The sequence below is a fragment of the Lolium perenne genome, chromosome 4 (assembly GCF_019359855.2).
Source record: "Lolium perenne isolate Kyuss_39 chromosome 4, Kyuss_2.0, whole genome shotgun sequence".
Taxonomy (NCBI): Eukaryota; Viridiplantae; Streptophyta; class Magnoliopsida; order Poales; family Poaceae; genus Lolium; species Lolium perenne.
The window spans coordinates 104,045,984-104,060,834 of record NC_067247.2 but is presented as its reverse complement, the minus strand read 5'-3'; positions in this window follow the sequence as shown (position 1 = coordinate 104,060,834).

The window sequence follows — 14,851 nt, the reverse complement described above, 5'->3', positions numbered from 1 at the left end:
ATCAAGAGAATCACCATTCTTCAGCAATTTATACCAATGCGCCGCTTTACCAGACAGCGATATAGAGAATAGTTTCTTTCTAAATTCATCCATAGCAATACCTGCACATTTGAATAACTCGCATAATTCATGTAAAAACAGTAAATGATCACCAGGATGGATAGTTCCATCCCCTTCATAGCGGTTATCCATAACACGTTCAATAATTTTCATAGGTATTTTATATGGTATTACTTCCTCACCTGGCGCCTCATCCACTACCGTTGCAGTAGTAGTAGATTTCCCAAATAGAAATTCAAGAGAAGATCTCTCCATAATGACTTATAGCAGCAGGCAGAAATAAAATCAGCACAAACAGTAAAGGTTTTCCTTACCAATTCCACTTACCAATAGCGCTTCACTCCCCGGCAACGGCGCCAGAAAATAGTCTTGATGACCCACAAGAATAGGGGGTGTATCGTAGTACTTTCGATAAATAAGAGTGTCGAACCCAACGAGGAGCAGAAGGTGTTGACAAGCAGTTTCGATGAAGGATTCACTGTAAATGCTCACAGACAAGTATTCAGGGGGTTTTGATATAGCAGATGAATAAAGTACGAGTAAGTAAAATGCGAGAGAAATAATTGCAGCGAGTGGCCCAATCCTTTTTAGCACAAAGGACAAGCCGGTTTGTTTACTTATAATGACCAAACATTCTTGAGGACACACGGGAATTTAGTCTAGTGCTTTCGCTTCCTACAGCTGATTAATCTTCATTGTTTTGATAAGTGTTGTGTGGGTGAACCTATGCTAATGCACTGCCCTTCCTAGGACTAATACATACTTGTGATTATACCCCTTGCAAGCATCCGCAACTACAAGAAAGTAATTAAGATAAATCTAACCACAGCCTTAAACTCTGAGATCCTGCTATCCCTCCTGCATCGATATACCAACGGGGGTTTAGGTCTCTGTCACTCCGGCAACCCCGCAATTAGCAACCGAATACAAGATGCACTCCCCTAGGCCCATAAATGGTGAAGTATCATGTAGTCGACGTTCACATGACACCACTAGAAGAATAACACCACAACTTAAATATCATAACATTGAATATTACTCAACCATAATTCACTACTAACATTTAGACTTCACCCATGTCCTCAAGAACTAAACGAACTACTCACGAGACATCATATGGAACATGATCAGAGGTGATATGATGATGAATAACAATCTGAACATAAACCTTGGTTCAATGGTTTTACTCAATAGCATCAATAACAAGTAGAAATCAACACCGGGAGAGTTTCCCCTATCAAACAATCAAGATCCAACCCGAATTGTTACAGCGGTGACGAGGTGCAGCGGTGGAGATGGCGGTGATGATGATGGAGATGATGACGATGGTGATGGAGATGATGCCCAGCTCGATGACGGTGACGATGGCGTCGATTTCCCCCTCCGGGAGGGAATTTCCCCGGCGGATTCCTGCCCGCCGGAGAGCTCTTTTCTCTCTGGTGTTTTCTGCCCCGCAGAGGCGGCTGTGACTCTTCGCGACTATCCTCTGGAGCTTAGGTTTTCGGGGCGAAAAAGTACGCGAAGGAGAGGCGGCCAGAGGGGTCTGTGGGCCCCCTCCTCACAGGGCGGCGCGGCCAAGGCCGGGCCCGCGCCGGCCTATGAGGTGGGCCCACGGCAGCCCTCCTCGGCTCCCCCTTCTGGCTCCCTTCGTCTTCTGGAAAAATAAGATTTTTCATATAATTTCCGTCAACTATTGATCTTCCGAAATATTGCATTTTGACGACGCTTTTTCCAGTAGAATCCTGACTCCGGTGCGCGATCCTCCAATAATCATGAATCATGCAAAATAGATGAAATAACATAAGTATCATCTCCAAATATGAAATATATCAATGAATAACAGCAAATTATGATATAAAATAATGATGCAAAATGGACGTATCAATACTCCCTCTTGAAGTCACAAGTATCAACTTGGCCAGAGCCTCTACTAGCAACGGAGAGCATGCAAGAACATAAATAACATATATGATAGATTGATAATCAACTTGACATAGTATTCAATATTCATCGGATCCCAACAAACACAACATGTAGGATTACAAATAGATGATCTTGATCATGATAGGCAGCTCACAAGATCTAACATGATAGCACAATGAGGAGAAGACGACCATCTAGCTACTGCTATGGACCCATAGTCCAGGGGTGAACTACTCACACATCGATCCGGAGGCGATCATGGCGATGAAGAGACCTCCGGGAGATGATTCCCCTATCCGGCAGGGTGCCGGAGGCGATCTCCTGAATCCCCCGAGATGGGATTGGCGGCAGCGGCGTCTCTGGAAGGTTTTCCGTATCGTGGCTCTCGGTACTGGGGGTTTCGCGACGGAGGCTTTAAGTAGGCGGAAGGGCAGGTCAAGAGGCGCCACGTGGGCCCCACACAACAGGGCCGCGCGGGCCCCTTGCTGGCCGCGCCGCCCTGTTGTGGCGGCGCATCGTGGCCCCACTTCGTCTCTCCCTCGGACTTCTGGAAGCTTCGTGCAAAAATAGTACCCTGGGCGTTGATTTCGTCCAATTCCGAGAATATTTCCTTACTAGGATTTCTAAAACCAAAAACAGCAGAAAACAACAACTGGCTCTTCGGCATCTCGTCAATAGGTTAGTGCCGAAAAATGCATAATGACATATAATGTGTATAAAACATGTGAGTATCATCATAAAAGTAGCATGAAACATAAGAAATTATAGATACGTTTGAGACGGATCATACATCTCGTGTCACGCTCGCGCCAATGGATCCATGTTCAATATGCCTGCCATAAAGATTTTTGCTACTTGCTTTATCTTGGCAATTGGGATGTTGGAAGCTTCATTGATAACCACCACCGTCCAGATGACTCCCCTTAATTGATGCGATGAGATTTCTGGGTTCCTTATTACTGCCAACAGAGATGGAGGTAGCGGCTGCTGACAAGCGGAGGCGGGTCAAGCCAGATACGCAAGGGCAACCGCCCAGCCTCGACCTCATCAGCAACCTCCCGGATGGCATGCTGGACATCATCATCTCCCTCCTCCCCACCAAGTCCGTGCTACGGACAACCGTCCTCTCTTGGAGGTAGCCCCACTTATGGCGCTCCACACCCTCAACCTCATCGTCGACCGCAACCTCTGCCAACAGGAACACAAATTGCCGCTGCAGTCTCCAAGATCCTAACGGTGCACCCTGGCCCCGCCAAACACGTACACATCTATGGCTTCCACACCAAATCCGAGCATGCTACCAGGTTCGACAAGTGGTTTCGATCAGGTGCCATAAATGGCCCCGAGGACCTCACATTCCATGGTGGAAAACTGCGGCGGTCACTAGTTTCCGTGGTCCGCGCTCCGCTTTGCGCCCACGCTACGCATAGCTCTCTTTCGGGACTTCCATTTCCCTGATATTCATGCCAATCCACTTATTTTTCATGGATTAAAGCAACTAGAGCTCTGTGACGTCTTCATCTCGAAGGCGGCCATCCAAAGCCTGATTGCCGACTATAGGGCCTTGAGCTTCATGGGATCCATAGCTTCATAACCCTTCACATTGTCTCGCCGAGTATCGTACGATTATTGTGTCTGGCTTGGAGGATCACATATCCCTTATGATTTTTCAGGAGCTGATCATTCAGGATGCATCTTGCATTGAGAGATTGATCATACTTGCTTCAACGGTTCTATCAAGAATCTGTGTTATCGAGGAATGAACATTACAGTGTTATCCTGTGTGTCCAATGAAAGACGCCAACTTGTTATTGGAGACATAATCATTGAGGTACACCAATCCTTTTATTCATCTTTTTTTAAGAATTATCCATTTCTTCATCTTGAAACCCACATTTTGTATTTTTTTATAAATTTGTACCGCTGTCCTCCAGAAAATGATTCTGACCAGCTTGACATGGTCTCCACGCATAATCAAGATCTTGGCTCTAAATTCTATTGGCCTCAATATGTATGCAGTTGTTGGATTCCTTATATACTTTCTTTGCACGGAATTGCTATACATCGATGTGAAACTATTTTCTATTAAATATTAACCACTCCACCAAAATGCGTAGAGTTGCACAAATGTGTTGCGAGCTTTGGAATAGTGGAACAATATATGGTACATGAACATTATTTTTAGGTAACTATTTCCAAGTTTATTACAGTGACAAATCTAGTGGTCACACATCCATCTTTGAGACTTTGATGGTCAGATATATAAGCAACATGCCATGTGACTATGTTGTTCAGCAGTCCTTAGTTTACACATGATGCAACTCACATAATGTTGATTACATGTGAGCTATGAATAAGTTACATTTTTCTTGTTGTAGGCCATATATGTACTTAATTTGTTCTCTTATTTGCAGTCTGAAGTTGATATAGATATGCAAAATGATCTGAGTATAACACGCTCGCTCCCATCGAATGTCTTGCTCTCGATCTCACAAATTAGTTTCAACTACTACCGAGGCAGGAAACTGATGTTAAATTTGCCAAGTTTTTTGTTCTCCAATCTGAAGTGCTCAAGGTTATGAGGTTTTTCATCATCTATAATCAGACCAATTGATGTTGGGATAATCAGCGCAGGCAGCTACATGTGAATGACAAAGCTTATAGAGAATTAGATTTTGAGTTAAGAAGTTTTTTTAGTGACGACGAAGAGTTCTATATAATTATACAAATTTTACAAAGGGAACACATGACTAGCCCGTGATAAATGTCAACGCGTGGGAAACATTGATAGAGAATGAAATGCCTATGAATTATACACTGCCTCTTGAACCATTTGATGTGTGGGGATGTGACTTTATGGGGCCATTTCCTACCGCTAAATCACAGCATACTCATATTCTAATTGCAATTGATTATGTTACTAAGTGGGTGGAAGCATTTCTGGTAAAGAGTGCTGACCATGCTACTGCAATGAAGATGTTGAAGGACATCATTCTTCCCAGGTTTGGAGTACTTCGATTTTTAATTACTGATGGTGGTTCTCACTTTATTCATCAAGTTTTTAGAAAAACTTCGGCTAAATATGGTGTTAATCATAGAGTATCATCTCCATATCACCCAAACTAGTGGACAAGTTGAATTGAGCAATAGGTAATTAAAGCTTATATTGAAAAAGACAGTTAATAAATCTAGATCTGATTGGCAAACTAAAATCAATGAAGCATTATGGGCTTATAGAACTTCTTTCAAAAATCATATGGGAATGTCTCCTTATAGAATGGTCTATGGAAAAGCATGTCATTTACCTATAGAATTAGAACACAACGCTAGGTGGACCGTTAAGGAGCTTAACTTTGATTTTAAAACCGCAGAAGAGAAGAGAATCCTAGACATAAAATTACTAGATGAATGGAGTAATGAAGCCTATAAAAGTGCTAGATTGTTTAAAGAAAAGGTTAAACATTTGCATGATAAAAAGTTAAAGTGGAAGGAATTCAAAGTAGGAGACCAAGTGTTATTGTTCAACTCTTGTTTCAAGTTTTCTGCATGCAAATTAGCATCGACATGGCAGGGTCCATTGGTTGTGCAAGAGGTGTACCGCTCCGAAGCCATCCGTCTCCATGGAGATTACAAAGGTAAACTTCATGTTGTCAATGGACAACGTCTCAAACAATATATTAAGGAGAAAAGTTCATAGGGAAGGTGGAAGAGTTACATCTCCAGACTCCGGAAGCTATCATCGCCGATAATTTCCCTCTGTCAGACACCGAAAACCAATAAAAGTCGAGATCTAGTACGTAGCGATCTCGGAATCTTTTCATATTTTAGGATATTACTTTTTTGCAAAATAAGGGAGTCCCGCGAAAGATTTAGGTGAAATGGAGTCACGAGTGGCGAAAGACCCCAGGTGACGCGCCCTAACTTGTTGGGCACGCCACCTGAGGTTGTTCGCGCCTCGGACTTCCTTTTTGCCTCGTTTTCGACTCAAACTCTTCGTTTTACCAAAAAAACATCAATATATACCCCCTCCGCCGATCTAATCTCGCATCGAGTCTTTTTCGAGCGAACATTGTTTCTACCCTGTCTTTCAGATTTGCCCGCACCAAAACTTTAGCTATGTCTTCGGGAGACTCCTACCAATGCTCCTCCATGCAAGATGATGATGAGCTCGATGGGCTCAGCCTACATCCTTGTGGAGGGGGAGAAGGAGGTGATAAGGGGGATCCCAGCAGATCCTCCTCGGGTGTTGCCCGATCTTTCACAGCGAGAACCCAGATAGATAGAATCTCTCAACAACACGATGAACGCAGCCTGGAGAGGAGGAAACGAATCCAGCAAGCAACGGATCGATGAACGATACGCCTCAAACATTGAGCTAGAAAATCCTTGATGAACAAAAGAACCTTCGCAGCGGATATAATAGATAAACGGCAGCGCCGTACCCCCGGAGGGATGATACACGTGAACACACGCAATGGGGTAAACCCTAAACTTTAGTCTAAACTTGTCTAACCTAAACCCAAGCCGTCCCTCCACCTTATATGAGGGGGTGGTGGCCGGCCAGTCCGGCTGCGCGTTCGGTTAATATGGTTAGTTTCGTTCGGTTAATACGGTTTTCGGTAAATAGAGTTTCAATACTTCGGTAAATACGGTTTTGTATAAAAATATGGTTCAGTTTCGGTAATAACCAAATAAATTCGGTTCAGTTTCGGTAATAACCAAATTAACCAAAGTTGACGCGAATTTTTGAATAACATCCATTTTTATGGACATATATTTGGTTTTTCTACTTTTTAATACCAAACTAAATGTGTTACGGGAGAAAGAAGTGCTAAGTAATGAAAATGCGGCCAAAATAAAATTAAATGCATCAATATTGGGGACTAGAACTCACGAACTGTCACAAAACATATGTATACTAGCACGTACAGACCACAAATCTAGAGTAGCTCTCTTGCCTAATATGCACGTCAAACATATATAAAAGTCTAACGTGAATTTGGGATGGGCTTAGAAAGAAAAATTCTTTGTTTTATTGGGATCTTCGGTTTTCTTCGGTTAACCATGGTTTTTTCAGTTTTTAACTGAATTAACTGAAGTGTATATGGTTAGCACTTTTGCTAACTGAAATCTAACCATAAAATCATAAAAACTGAAATTCGGTTTCGGTTAAGTTTTTTTCGGTTCGATTTTCGGTTTCAGTCCGGTTATGTGCAGTCGGACCGGCCAGCCCTAGTGGGACTCCCTAACTTGGTTTGGACATGCCCAAACCAAACTGACTCAAATAATTAAAAACCCTAATTAGCCCACGTATGACCATTACATAAACTAAGATAATTAAGCTGGTGGAGTCCTGAATCTGGGCTCCACATAGGTCTGCATGCCCGTATCATCCTCCCCCATTTAAGAAGCGTTGTCCCCAATGCGTGAGGGTCTTCTGGAAAAGGTGACGTGATATGAACATGACACGTCCTCGCCGTCCTCAAGTCTTGCTTGCCTTCCACACCACATCCTCCCTCGCGGCCCGCTTGACTTGACACAACACTTGGCACCTCCTTTTTCCTCCACATGAAGTTGGACTTCCGCACCAATACCTTCCTCTTGCGAGGTTTTGATGGACCCTTGTGTCGCTGCACATGACCCTGCACAAGATGTGTAATTCCTGGGCCACATAGATGTCTCATACGTCCATCCTTGCCTCGATGCATCCGCGGTGTCGCGAAAAACTAGACTGCAGTACTCCTAGCACGGTAGTGCCGCTGCCCACTGTCTCCACCGACGCGCTCGCCTCCCACTCCTCCCATGCGCATTTGCGCCATATATACTGAAACACCATTAGTACAAACATCATCAGTCTGCATACTAGCATCAACACAAACTAGAACTGTAGCACATGCTGCAACATCCACATCAACAACAAGTGTAGGTTCATTCGGCTTGTCACCAACAAGAACTGGCTTGTCATCTACAGGCATGGCTGAAACATCACCAACATCAATGCTCGGAACATCATGCAGCTCTTGATGCACTTTAGGCATGTGAAACTTCTCCTTACGCACCACTAACTCCACATCGAACTTGATATGATCATCACCCATAGGCTTCAAAGTCCGTTGTTTGCCACCATGCATAAAAGAATATATATTTGCTCGCCCATCATGTGTCACATTGCGATCATACTGCCAAGGACGCCCAAGTAGCAATCCATACACCTCCAATGGCAACACATCGCACTCTATCTCATCAACATAATCATTAACTGTAAATGGCACACGCACCTTGTGAGTAATCTTCAGCATACCACAGCTATTCAACCACTCAAGACGTTTAGGTTCAGGAAGACGCCATGTAGACAACCCCAATGCTGCCACCATCGCCTTGCTAATGCCATTAGTACAACTACCACCATCAATTATCAACTTGCAAGCCTTGCTCTTGATAAAACATTGAGTCTGAAACAAACTCCACCGCTGAACCTTGTCAATTGTCTTGCAAGCATCACATTGTACCTTCTTGAGTTGCATATTCAGCCCGCTCAATGGTACATCCTCCTCAACAGTCACAATAGTGCTCTTGGTATCAGAGCCAGGTTTCCTCTCCTCTGAAGATATCACCTCACCCTTAGTGACTGTCGGTAGTGGAACAACCTCCTGAATAGGAACTATGCACTTGCCCACTTCCTCTATTGCATGTAAACCTCTGGACGGCTGCTCACGTTCCTCCAACGGTAACCATAAACCAGCACGAAGAAACGTCCTGAAGTCCTTCCAAGTACAAACAAAGTCGCCTCTATCAACTGCATTACACCAATAAGTGTCCAACTCCTCGTCCACACGCCGGTGAGCGAGAACATATGCATCATATCCACTGAACTCCTTATTGTATGTGCGACAGCGATTGAACCCAATTCCATATTCTTTTCCCAATGTTCATATTCCTCAACTGACACGTAATGGTGTAAATACCACTTCAGTTCAGACACGTGACGCTGTATTCCCTTCCGTATGTCAAGGTAATCATTGAAAACGGCACTTGAGATCTTCCGACGAGAACAACGCATGCCCAACACATCGCCCGGAAACGAAGCAACAACATCAACATCATCAGCAGAGAAAACAACCGCAGCAGCAGCAACCTGCCCGGCCCAGCACCCGGTTGGACCGGCCCAGGGCCCGGTCTGACCGGCCTGGACGCCGGCTGGGGAGGCTGATGCCCCTGGACTTGGCCCGGCTGGCACCGGCCTGGGGTCCGGTCTGGACCAGAGTGGCCGGTCTGGGGCCCGGTTTGGCCGGGTCTGGAACCGTACCGGTCGGTCCTGCAGCCGGTCGGCCGGCCCTGGGGCCGGATCGGGTCACGATTTTGCCTCTTCTTCCCGATCCCAAACACCGAATTTCGCGATTTTGACACTTGGGATTGCCATGGATGATAGGCAAACTTCACCATAACAGCTCCAAACTTCCTCCAACCAACCTCCTTCGATCGAGGGCCAATCTCCTCCGATCTAGAGCCAAACTTCTTCGATGCAAACCGATCTAGATGCGATCGATCAACAAAACCTCGCCGTGAGCAACCCAGAAATCTGATACCACATGATAAGGGGGATCCCAGCAGATCACCCTCGGGTGTTGCTCGATCTTTCACAGCGAGAACCCGGGTAGATAGAATCTCCCAACAACGCGATGAACGCAACCTGGAGAAGAGGAAACGAATCCAGCAAGCAACGGATCGATGAACGATAGGCCTCAAACCTTGAGCTAGACAATCCTTGATGAACACAAGAACCTTCGCAGCGGATATAATAGATAAATGGCAGCGCCGTACCCCCGGAGGGATGATACACGTGAACACATGCAATGGGGTAAACCCTAAACTTTAGACTAAACTTGTCTAACCTAAACCCTAGCCGTCCCTCCACCTTATATGAGGGGGTGGTGGCCGGCCAGCCCTAGTGGGCCTCCCTAACTTGGTTTGGACAGGCCCAAACCAAACTGACTCAAATCAATAAAAACCCTAATTAGCCCACATATGACCATTACATAAACTAAGATAATTAAGCTGGTGGAGTCCTGAATCTGGGCTCCACATAGGCCTCCATGCCCGTATCAGGAGGAGGGATCCCTTCGAAGATGAAGCTGAAGAGGAAGAGGAGGAGCACAAGGAAGAATAAGAAGATGATGAAGAAGAGGAAGAAGAGGACCACAAACACATCACAAACAGTGAAGAGAAGAGGAAGCTTCCGGTACCTATCATACCAGTTGCTGCTGCGAGTGTTGTGCCTCCTCAAGCAATGAAGCGCACTCGCATAAGAACTAGTGGAGGATTCCCTAAACACTTCTTATCTTCCAAGCATCTTGTTATCAATCTTCGTCGCTGGGAAATCACGAAGGTCCCAGCTAGGGATCTTCTAGGAGAGTGGTATCATCACATTCCAAAAAGGAAGAGAGGGTCTACACCGAAATGGAAGCCTAGCAGGGAGATGATTGGAGGGAAGCTTTGGGAAGATCTGACAAAGAGTTCTGTGCAGCTTCATCAAGCTTATAATCTCATGATGAGCATAACCCAAGACCTCCAAGACCATCATGACCCGAAGCATCAGGAGAAGAAGAAAAAGAAATAATATCTGCATGAACACTCAAGCTTGGGGGAGTTATATCAAGTCTTTATGCTTTTTAGTTTATCATACCGTTTTTAGTTCGTCATCTTAGTTTTGGTTTTTTCTTTCATCTAGTAGTATCAAGTCTCTCATAGTTTGGAAAGCTCTTAGAGCATTATCATCTATCTTTGGTCAAGTGGTTTTTAATGAATTTGGAAGTATGGTTTCATCCATGATTCTTTTGTATGGAGATTTATGGTTAACACTCATGCAAATGTGTTCCTCATATTTAGAAATTTCAATGACATCTTATCTTGAAGTTAATTAACTTGAGCATGTTGGAAAAGTATAGAAGTTTGTAAGTATGGCTTGCAACAAAAGAAAGATCCATGCAATTAATACTAAGCACTATAAGAAAAATAAAATACCTTGAAGTTGTGTTGGAGATGTGGTCTTGGTGAACAAATAGTTAGGAAGAGGAGGTAACAAGGAAGTATGAGATATTCTTGTGCTACTTGGCACTCAACGGGGAAACTGATGTCATGTATATTTCAATACATATGCTCCAACAAATTTGTGAATGAAAAGGTCGGCACCCGAGGTTTCAGTTAGCCATGGAAAGTGAAAGACAAAGGTGGATATAAGGCATATGACATTATTGAAAGATCCATGATTAAGGTTTATACTGGTTACTAAGGGGCAAGACTATTAACTGATCATATAAAGGAAAAAAGCAAAGTGTTTGATAACATCAAACTTCATGATCTTCTTGTCATTTAACAATTCCTCTTCTTGTAACTAGTTGCTCTATGAGAATTTATCTTTAGTGCAAAGGAAGAGTAAAAGAAGAACAAGTTGGTAAAAGGCCAAACATAAAAGTGATCTATACTTATAGACACACATGAAGCATTGTTCAATTGTCCAACATGCAATGGTTAGTCTTTCTCAAACGATAAGAGGTAATTGCTAGAGTTTCTATTATGGAGTTCATGTTTGTATGATTGTTGGTTCACAAATTTTGCATTACAACTGAATATGCATAACTTGATGATGCAATGTTCGTATTTCTTTTATCAACCATAAGCTCATTGATGCATGATATGATCTATTCGCTTATTTTCTCGAGGAGGAGCAAAGGTTTAAGCTTGGGGGAGTTGATACGTGCATTTTGCATGATCATTATTGGTATATATATGATTAGTTTTCATTGTTATTTTCCTTCATACATCATTTTCTATGCATTTTTAGTCGATTTCCGGGATTTTCCTACAAGTGCCCTTCATTGGTATTTAATTCCTGGGAGGCAGAAAACCTCCGTTTCATATTTTATTTATTTTATGACTTTCAGGATAGCTAAAAAGCGAGGAAAAAAGTACCTGATCAGTTTTTCACCCGGAGAAGAACCGTGAGCGAAAGAATTACGCGAGGGGAGCCACGAGGGTCACACGGACCCAGGTGGCGTGCCCTACATGTTTGCGCGCACCACCCAAGGTCGTTTGCACCTCAGGCATCATGTCGGCCCCGTTTTATACCAGAAGCTCCGTGTTGCCCAAAAACCTAAGCCATATTTTTTTCGAGATTTATTGACGCGACGACGGAGACGAAAGTCCTCTCCTACTCCAGGAGAGGGTAGATCCTGCTGCACCGGTGCCTCCGGTGAAGGGAAATCGACGCCATCGACATCCCCACTCCTTCTTGGCTTGGAGGAGGCATCTCAATCAGCACCATCATCACCACCATCTCCATCTACGAGATCGACGTCACTCACTCATAGTTTGTGTTGAATTGAACCCAGAATATTGTTTCTAGTGTTGTTGCATGTTTGCGATTGGTACTTTGTCATTATTTGGTGAGAATATTATGTATTCATATTGTGTTCTAATCATTATGCCTCTGGTCCATATCATGTTGACACTTGTGAGTAGTTCCCCACGTTCCTGAGGGCATAGGATGATCGGGCAATGATTCTATATGATGTGCAATGAGTATCCGGTCAAATTTTCTATCGTTTATTGTGTTGTAATTCTCCCATATTATACCCTCTTGGTCCTTTTACCTCCATTTCTCCATGATTGTCCATAACACCTAAATACAGGTAAAAGACAAGAGAAACATAATAAAATCCTACTAAAACTACTAAATTTGTGAAGACCGTATGAAAGTGAGCAAGAACTTGTAAGTACACAACATAGACATGTGTGTATCTAGCTGGAGCATGAAATGAGTGACAATATGAGTAAGTGTATACTTAAAGACCTGAGTAAAATAGTGCAAAATTTCAAGCTATCACTTATCTAAGGAATTGTTTCTAACTTGGGTCGGAATAGATTATTTTTACTCAGAAGGAATTGACAGTTAGCATGTGCTAAATCTTGGAATTAAGATAAATATCCTAGAAATAAAATAAGCAATGATATTTTGGGATATGAAGCTCATGTCAACGGATGGCAAGTTTGTGATCCCATTGCCTCTACCGTAAGCATCTTTATTTGGCACTTTTTGCTTGTTTCTTTTCATTGACACTTTTTGCTTTTTTTCTCTCTCCTGGGATGCCCCTTATTTGATGGTACTTATTCATACTAAGGCTACCTTGTTTCTCCTTTTCATACCTATTTGTTTGAATTTCCTTCTTTTTTGTTTTGCTTTTTTGCTTTTTTTATTCCTAACTTTCTGCCCTTGGTTGTAGAGTTTTTCCCTCATCTTTTGTGTGCAACTCTTTTTTTTCTAATCTAGTGTAGCAAAGATTTTAGATCCCCATTCATGAAATCTAGAATTTCCACTTGTTTTGATCACTCAATAGTCAGAGAAGAGTGTCCAACTTTGCGTAACAATGCATTGCTACGAGTACAAAATAAAATTTTCTCATCAATGTTGATGTCGGAGATGTTAATTAACTCACAACTAAAATCTCAGAGTTGTATCATGTAGATCGTTCATAGGCTTGCAGAGTTGTGAGATTTTTGTATGGCACGGTAATGGCGCAAGGCGCACATGAAGGAATATCTCACATTGATCACAATAAGAACTTTGGCATGTGTCTCATTGAACACATTCTTTCCATAAGCACTATTGAGTTGTGTTTTGGCTATTTCCACATTGGATTTTCCTATTGAGTCAATTATATTCTAGACTCTTAAAACAATTAGCAACGACACCTAATCCTTTTTTATAAGACTCTCTCGCGTTCTCTATTTTATTAACAAGTAATACCACGACAAGTCCCAGTTAACTAGGAAAAATAGAGCAAATGTCACCTAACTAATCAAGCTGTGACTATAAGTTCTAGCTATCAAGAAATACCCTCACTTAAATATAACACATTTACAACTAGTACGAAATTATGCATGAGCATTTTGACTTTCCAAACCAGAGTCGTAGGATATTTTTTTCGATAAAAGAAATATATTAATATTTTGAAGATAACAATTACACCTAGCCTCTGCAGCAACGTATGTCCTAGTAGCAATACTGACACACACACATAAAAAAAAGATTATGCTTCTTTGTCTTAGGATGTGTTACTTCAAAACTCAGCACGAATCAATATCTTGCAAAAGAGTTGGCAATAGATGGTGGGACCAAAAACATTACATGCTGCTCTTAGATGTCGATCCGTCGGCCACATTAACCGAATCAATAAGGTGTATTTGTTCTGCACGCCATCATCTCTACCGTCGGAACAATAGACACACAAGTTTTAGGCAAGAGAATACTGAACTGCATTCGGCACAGAGCCATAGACCACGGGAGACGAGATGAACCGGTCTAAGTAACTTGTTGCGCTCTGGCAGTGATTTGCACTGGTAACCTGACTGGCAAGCTGTCGGACATGTGTTATCCTAGTGAGTATGTACAGCAAAACCCATTATTTAGCTTGAAATGGTACCCTACGTATACAATTAACTATTGCTGACACTAATTTCTTAACAATATTGGTACATAGGTGGGGATCCCGTATTTACACCAGAACTGTGTGTTGGCTCCACTTTGCACTGAACCGTTTCGATGATTGGTCTAGTGGTAGGTGACTACGTTACATCATCTTTCTTCCTTCCGAAGTTCCGTACCATAGAAATTAGTAACAATTCAGCTTTGGGTACAAATTCTTGGACGCAATCAACTAAACTAACTCATCCGTATCTCTAGAGATCTTACATATTTCCGAGTGATTTTTCTCTTTCGTGAAGTGTCACTTTGAAGTGAAAGATACGTGCGTCCCTGTCGAAGATTGATTGTGCGTAAAAACCATTAGAACATCTCCGGTCGCGTCCTCCA